This window comes from Leptonychotes weddellii, unplaced genomic scaffold (assembly GCF_054177405.1).
Source record: "Leptonychotes weddellii isolate Sample4059 unplaced genomic scaffold, ASM5417740v2 HiC_scaffold_916, whole genome shotgun sequence".
In the NCBI taxonomy this organism is placed as follows: Eukaryota; Metazoa; Chordata; class Mammalia; order Carnivora; family Phocidae; genus Leptonychotes; species Leptonychotes weddellii.
The window spans coordinates 7,602-14,174 of record NW_028063196.1 but is presented as its reverse complement, the minus strand read 5'-3'; the positions used below and the strand labels follow the sequence as shown (position 1 = coordinate 14,174).

Below are 6,573 nucleotides of genomic sequence, written 5' to 3'. Positions count from 1 at the left end.
TAACTCTAGATCGGCATGGATTGTAATATTTTGACCTCTGAAGCTAATTTAAATATTGCTTTCTTTTCTTTTTTAAGATTTTATTTTTAAGCAATCTCTACACCAAACATGGGCCTCGAACCCACAGCCTCCGAGATCAAGAGTCTCATGCTCCACTGACTGAGCCAGCCAGGCACCCCTGCTTTTTTTCCCCTTAAACTGTGAATTTAACATTTTGTTCAAACCCAACTCATTCTGTTTAAACAGATGAAGGAGCCCAGTGGGGCACCTGGGTGGCTCAGTCGTTAAGCGTCTGCCTTCGGCTCAGGACATGATCCCATGGGATCCAGCCCCGCATCGGGCTCCCCGCTCTGCGGGAGGCCTGCTTCTCCCTCTCCCACTTCCCCTGCTTGTGTTCCCTCTCACGCTGTGTCTCTCTCTGTCAAAGAAATAAATAAAATTTAAAAAATAAAAATAAAGGAGCCCAGTATTCCAAACCTGTTTGTGTGCTTGCAGGGACGAGAGAGTTTGGGTGATGATAATTATAACAACTATAAGAATTGATATTTATTGAGCCCCTACTATGTGCTGGGCACCATGCTAAATTTTCAAAATACATTTATTATCTCATTTAATCCACATAATGCTACTTACTATACTGTTATTACTGTTATTCCACTTTACAGACAATAAAACTTAGGCTCAAGAGATGTGAACTAATTTGTCCAAGGTCAGGACTAGTAACTAGTCTAGTCGGGATCCTAGCCCAGACCTGATCCACTCTGGAGCTCCCGCTCGTAACTGTTGTGCTCTCAGGAAGAGTGGACACTAAGGAGAAAGTCTCAGGGGTAGATAAGAATCAACCACGGGATCAAGGATAGCAGTTCCTGGAGTAGCACTGAGAAAGGAAGGGCTGACCATCTCTGCCTGAAGATCTCAGGGAGCAAAGTCAATCTTAAAAGGGTAGTGGAGATTTGCGAAGCCCAGAACTGGCATCTGAAGCAAAAGGGAAAACACTTGCAGTCCTATTGGAGGTGAGAACAGCATGTGTCACGGCCATGGGACTGGTACGTGAGGCCGCAGTGAAGGGCTGACGGGTGCAGAGAAGTCGCATGTGGTGTGTTTGTTTTGAAACTACCATACCCATTTCCAGAGGGGCTAAGCCATTTTCACATGCCCACCCACCAGCAACATATTCTCTGAAATCCTCCCAGGATTAGTTGTCACTGCTTTTTATTTTAGCCATTCTGATAAATGGGTGGTGATCTCTCACTGTGTTTTCAGTCTGCATTGCCCTAATGGCTAATGAGGTCGAGCATCTCCTCATGTGCTTATTTGCCATCTTTAAATTCTCTTTGGTAAAATGTCTCTTATCCATTTTTCTATTTGGATTGCTTATTTACTGTTAAGTTTTAAAAGTTCTTTAGACTTCTAGCTGCTAGTGCCTTGTTGGACGTATGGTCTGCAAATACCTTGTCTCCAGCTTGTCTTCTCATCCTTGGACCAGGGTCTTTTCCAGAGTAAAAGTTTCTGATGTTGATGAAATTGAGTTTATTAATTTTTCCTTTTATGGATTGTGCTTTTGGTGTCAAGTCGGAGGACTCTTTGCCTAGCCCTAAATCCCAAATAGTTTCTCCTGTGTTTTTTCCTACAAGTTTTATAGCTTCACATATTACATTTAAGTCTGTGATCCATTTTGATTTTATTTTTTATAAGGTTAAGTTTCATTTGGGAACGTATCTGTTCATACAGATGTTAAGTCACTTCAGTGTCGTTTGTAGCAAAGGCTGTCTTTCCTCCATTGCATTGCTGTCGCACCTTTGTCAAAATTTGTTGGACATATTTGTGTGAGTCTATTTCTAGGTTCTCTGTTCCTTTGATCAATGGGTCTGTCCCTCTGTCAGTACCACAGATTACTGTAGCTATATAAGGTTTTAAAATCCGGTAGGCTGATTTCTCTTTTATTCATCCTCTAAGAAATTGGCTGACTCAGTTGATAGAGCATCCAACTCTTGATCTTGGGGTTGTGAGTTTGAGTCTCATGATGGGTGTAGAGATTAAAGACTAATACCTACCTACATACATACATAAATGCATAGTAAAAAAAAAAAAAAAGGTTGTTTTAGCTATTCCAGTTTCTTCACTTTCTCATGTAGATTTTAGAATAATGTTTTTATCTATAAAAAGTCTTGCTGGGATTTCAATAGGAATTGTGTTAAACCTATCAATTTGGGAAGAGTTAACATCCTTACCATGTTGAGTCTTCCAATCCATGAACAGAGTATGTCTCTCCATCTATTTCGGTCTTTGATTTCTTTTATCTGCATTTTTTTTTTTAAGATTTTTATTTATTTATTTGACAGAGAGAGACACAGTGAGAGAGGGAACACAAGCAGGGGGAGTGGGAGAGGGAGAAGCAGGGGGAGTGGGAGAGGGAGAAGCAGGCTTCCTGCCGAGCAGGGAGCCCGATGTGGGGCTCGATTCCAGGACCCTGGGACCACGGCCTGAGCTGAAGGCAGATGCTTAATGACTGAGCCACCCAGGCGCCCCTTTTATCTGCATTTTGTAGTCTCTAGCATACAAGTTCTACAAGTTTTGTTACAGTAACACCTAAGTGTTTTGTCTTAGTGATTGTAAATGGTCTTGTATTTTTAATTTTGGTTTCCACATGCTCATTCATAATCTATAGAATGTCTTTGTATGTTTGTCTTGTATCCTGCAGAATTGATGAACTCTTGTCTTTTCCCCCCTCAAGATTTCCCATTCAACTCATGGATTTCCTAGAAATGTGTTATTTAGTTTCTGAGTGTTGGGAGATTTTCCTGTTATCTTTCTGTTATTGACTTCTGGTTTGATTATATTGTGTTTGGAGAACAGTCTGTATGATTTCCATTCTTTTACATTTGTTGATTTATATCCCAGGATATGGTCAATTTTGGTATATGTTCTATGGACACTTAAAAAGACGCGTTTTCTACTGTTAATGGGTAGAATGTTTTGATCTTGTAGAGTTCTATATCTTTGCTGATTTTCTGTCTAGTTGCTCTATCAGTTCTTGAGAGGGGAGTATCAAAGTCACCAATTGTAATTGTAGATTTGTCTATTTCTCCTTTTCTATCATTTTTTTTTTTATTTATTTGCGAGAGAGAGAATGAGAGAGAGCATGAGAGGGAGGAGGGTCAGAGGGAGAAGCAGACTCCCTGCTGAGCAGGGAGCCCGATGTGGGACTTGATCCCGGGACTCCAGGATCATGACCTGAGCCGAAGGCAGTCGCTTAACCAACTGAGCCACCCAGGCGCCCTTTTTCTATCATTTTTTGACTTACATCCTTTGTAGCTCTTTTGTCTTATGAATACACACTTAGGATTGCTGTATCTTTTTGGTGGATTGACCATTTTATCATAATGTCCCTCTCTGCCTCTGGTAATTTTCTTTCCTCCAAAGTCCACTTCATCTGATATAAATCTAGTCTCTCCTTTCCTCTGATTAATGTTTGCATGATATGTATTTTCCCTCCTGTGCTTGTAACTTTTCTATATTAATATATTTGGAGTTAGTTTCTTGTAGATAGCATACAGCTGAATCATGTTTTTTTGGTTTGTTTGTTTTTAATTTACTCTGTCAGTCTCTGAGTTTTATTTGGTCTATTTAGACCATTTACATTTACTTTTATTATTGATATGTTAGGGCTTAAGTTTGCCATTTTTCTTTTTGTTTTCTCTGGTTTTCTTTTTTCTGCATTCTTGTGGGTTGCTTCAACATATTTTAGAATTCCATTTTGATTTATTTATAGTGTTTTTGAGTGTCTCTTTGTGTAGCTTCTTTAGTAATTGTTCTAGGTATTAAAAATATATGTATAGGACTTCCACTCGTGTGTGAGGCAAGCGGAGCCGGAGTCGAAACCAGAGGCCGAACTCGGGATCTGACAATATGGCCAGGCTGCCCCGCAGGATTATCAAGGAAACCCAGCGTTTGCTGGCAGAACCAGTTCCTGGCATTAAAGCAGAACCAGATGAGAGCAACGCCCGTTATTTTCATGTCGTCATTGCTGGCCCCCAGGATTCCCCCTTTGAGGGAGGGACTTATAAGCTTGAACTATTCCTACCAGAAGAATACCCGATGGCAGCCCCTAAAGTACGTTTCATGACCAAAATTTATCATCCTAATGTAGACAAGTTGGGAAGAATATGTTTAGATATTTTGAAAGATAAGTGGTCCCCAGCACTGCAGATCCACACAGTTCTGCTATCAATTCAGGCTTTGTTAAGTGCTCCCAATCCAGATGATCCATTAGCAAATGATGTAGCGGAGCAGTGGAAGACCAACGAAGCCCAAGCCATAGAAACAGCTAGAGCATGGACTAGGCTATATGCCATGAATAATATTTAAAATCAATCTGATCATCAAGTGTGCATCACTTCTCCTGTTCTGCCAAGACTTCTTCCTTTTTTGTTTGTATTTAATAGACACAGTCTTAGAAACATTACAGAAGGGGCGCCTGGGTGGCTCAGTTGGTTGAGCGACTGCCTTCGGCTCAGGTCATGATCCTGGAGTCCCTGGATCGAGTCCCGCATCGGGCTCCCTGCTCGGCGGGGAGTCTGCTTCTCCCTCTGATCCTCCCCCTCTCATGTGCTCTCTCTCTCAAATAAATAAATAAAATCTTAAAAAAAAAAAATTACAGAATAAAAGCCCAGACATCTTCAGTCCTTTGGTGATTAAATGCACATTAGCAAATCTATGTCTTGTCCTGATTCACTGTTGTAAAGCATGAGCAGAGGCTAGAAGTACCATCTGGATTGTTGTGAAACGTTTAAAAGCAGTGGCCCTTCTCTGCTTTTATTCATTTCCCCCATCATGGTTTGAGTATAAAGCACTGTGAATGAAGGTAGTTGTCAGGGTTAGCTGCAGGGATGTGGGTATTTTTCTTTATTACTTTTTTTGAGGGGGAGAGGTAGTTTTATTTTAATTTTATGGGCTCCTTTCCCCCTTTTTATGGTCATCTAATTGCATTAGTTAAAAGCAGCTAACCAGTTCTTTAGAATATGCTCTCTAGCCAAGTCTAACTTTATTTATATGCTATAGATGGACAAGCTTGATTGTTTGAACCAAAATGGGAACATTAAACAAACATCACAGCCCTCACTAATAACATTGTGACTTTGCTGTCAAGTGTAGAATCCTTCCTTCAAGAAAAAGCTTGTGACCATTTTGTATGGCTTGTCTGGAAACTTCTGTAAATCTTACGTTTTAGTAAAATATTTTTTGTTATAAAAAATATATATATATGTATATAACACATATATACATAAAATACACATATGTATATTCATTAGTGTATATACACACATGTAAGTGTATTATGTCTATTACATGTATATGTTGTGTATGTGTGTTGGTACAGATCCATATGTAGGTATACCTACATCTACATTAGTATGGTAATGGCTTTTTAATAATTGTGAAAGTCCTCTGGATTTCTTTGCGTTAGTGAAAACAGGTACTAATGTAGGTCTTTCATAAAGTGAAGTGGTGTAATGTGAACTTTCAGAAAGCAGGGGATATTGTTCACTTTATGCCACTTCAGCTTATGAAAAGTTTCATAGGAACACTCCACTTTCAGATAGAGGGGGAAATAATAAATCTTATCAGTTAATTGGGTCATCTTTTTTTTTTTTTTTAAAGATTTTATTTATTTATTTGACACAGAGAGAGTGAGAGAGAGAGAGAGCATAAGCAGGGGGAGTGGCAGGCAGGCAGAGGGAGAGGCAGGCTCTGTGCTGAGCAAGGAGCCCGATATGGGACTCGATCCCAGGACCCCAGGATCATGACCTGAGCCGAAGGCAGACGCTTAACGACTGAGCCACCCAGGTGCCCCTGGTGTCATCATTTTATCAGTTCAAGTGAAATAATCCTTATATCTCTTTATCCTTCCCCATTTACAGCATAATTTTGTTTCTTAATTAAATTTTTTCTATATACATTTAGAACTATCAGTGTTGCCTTAACTGTAAAAAAATATTTCAGAAAAGAGAAGAAATGCCTATTGTATTTATCTATATTTCTGTGTTATGTTCCCTGTACATTTGTGTTCTTTTTTCCTTCATGATGTTCCAAGTTTCCTTCTGTTACCATTTCCTTTCGGTTTCAAGAACTTCCTTTAGCCATTCTTTTATGATAAGTCTGCTGGTGAAAAATTCTCTTTGATTTCTTCTGTATATAAGAATGTTTTGATTTGGGGTGCCTGGGTGGCTCAGTTGGTAAACGACTGCCTTCGGCTCAGGTCATGATCCTGGAGTCCCGGGATCGAGTCCCGCATCGGGCTCCCTGCTCAGCAGGGAGTCTGCTTCTCCCTCTGACCCTCCCCCCTCTCATGCTCTCTCTATCTCATTCTCTCTCTCAAATAAATAAATAAAATCTTTAAAAAAAAAAAAAAAGAATGTTTTGATTTGGGGCGCCTGGGTGGCTCAGTTGTTGGGCTTCTGCCTTTGGCTCGGGTCATGATCTCAGGGTCCTGGGATCGAGCCCCGCATCAGGCTCCCTGCTCCGCGAGAAGCCTGCTTCTCCCTCTCCCACTCCCCCTGCTTGTGTTCCCTC

General features: G+C 40.4%; 1 pseudogene; it reads left to right on the top strand.

Annotated features, from left to right (window-relative positions):
• The first annotated feature begins 3,298 nt into the window (after nt 1-3,298).
• LOC102744850 (ubiquitin-conjugating enzyme E2 N pseudogene) lies at nt 3,299-4,492 on the top strand (annotated as a pseudogene).
• Nucleotides 4,493-6,573: the final 2,081 nt, after the last annotated feature.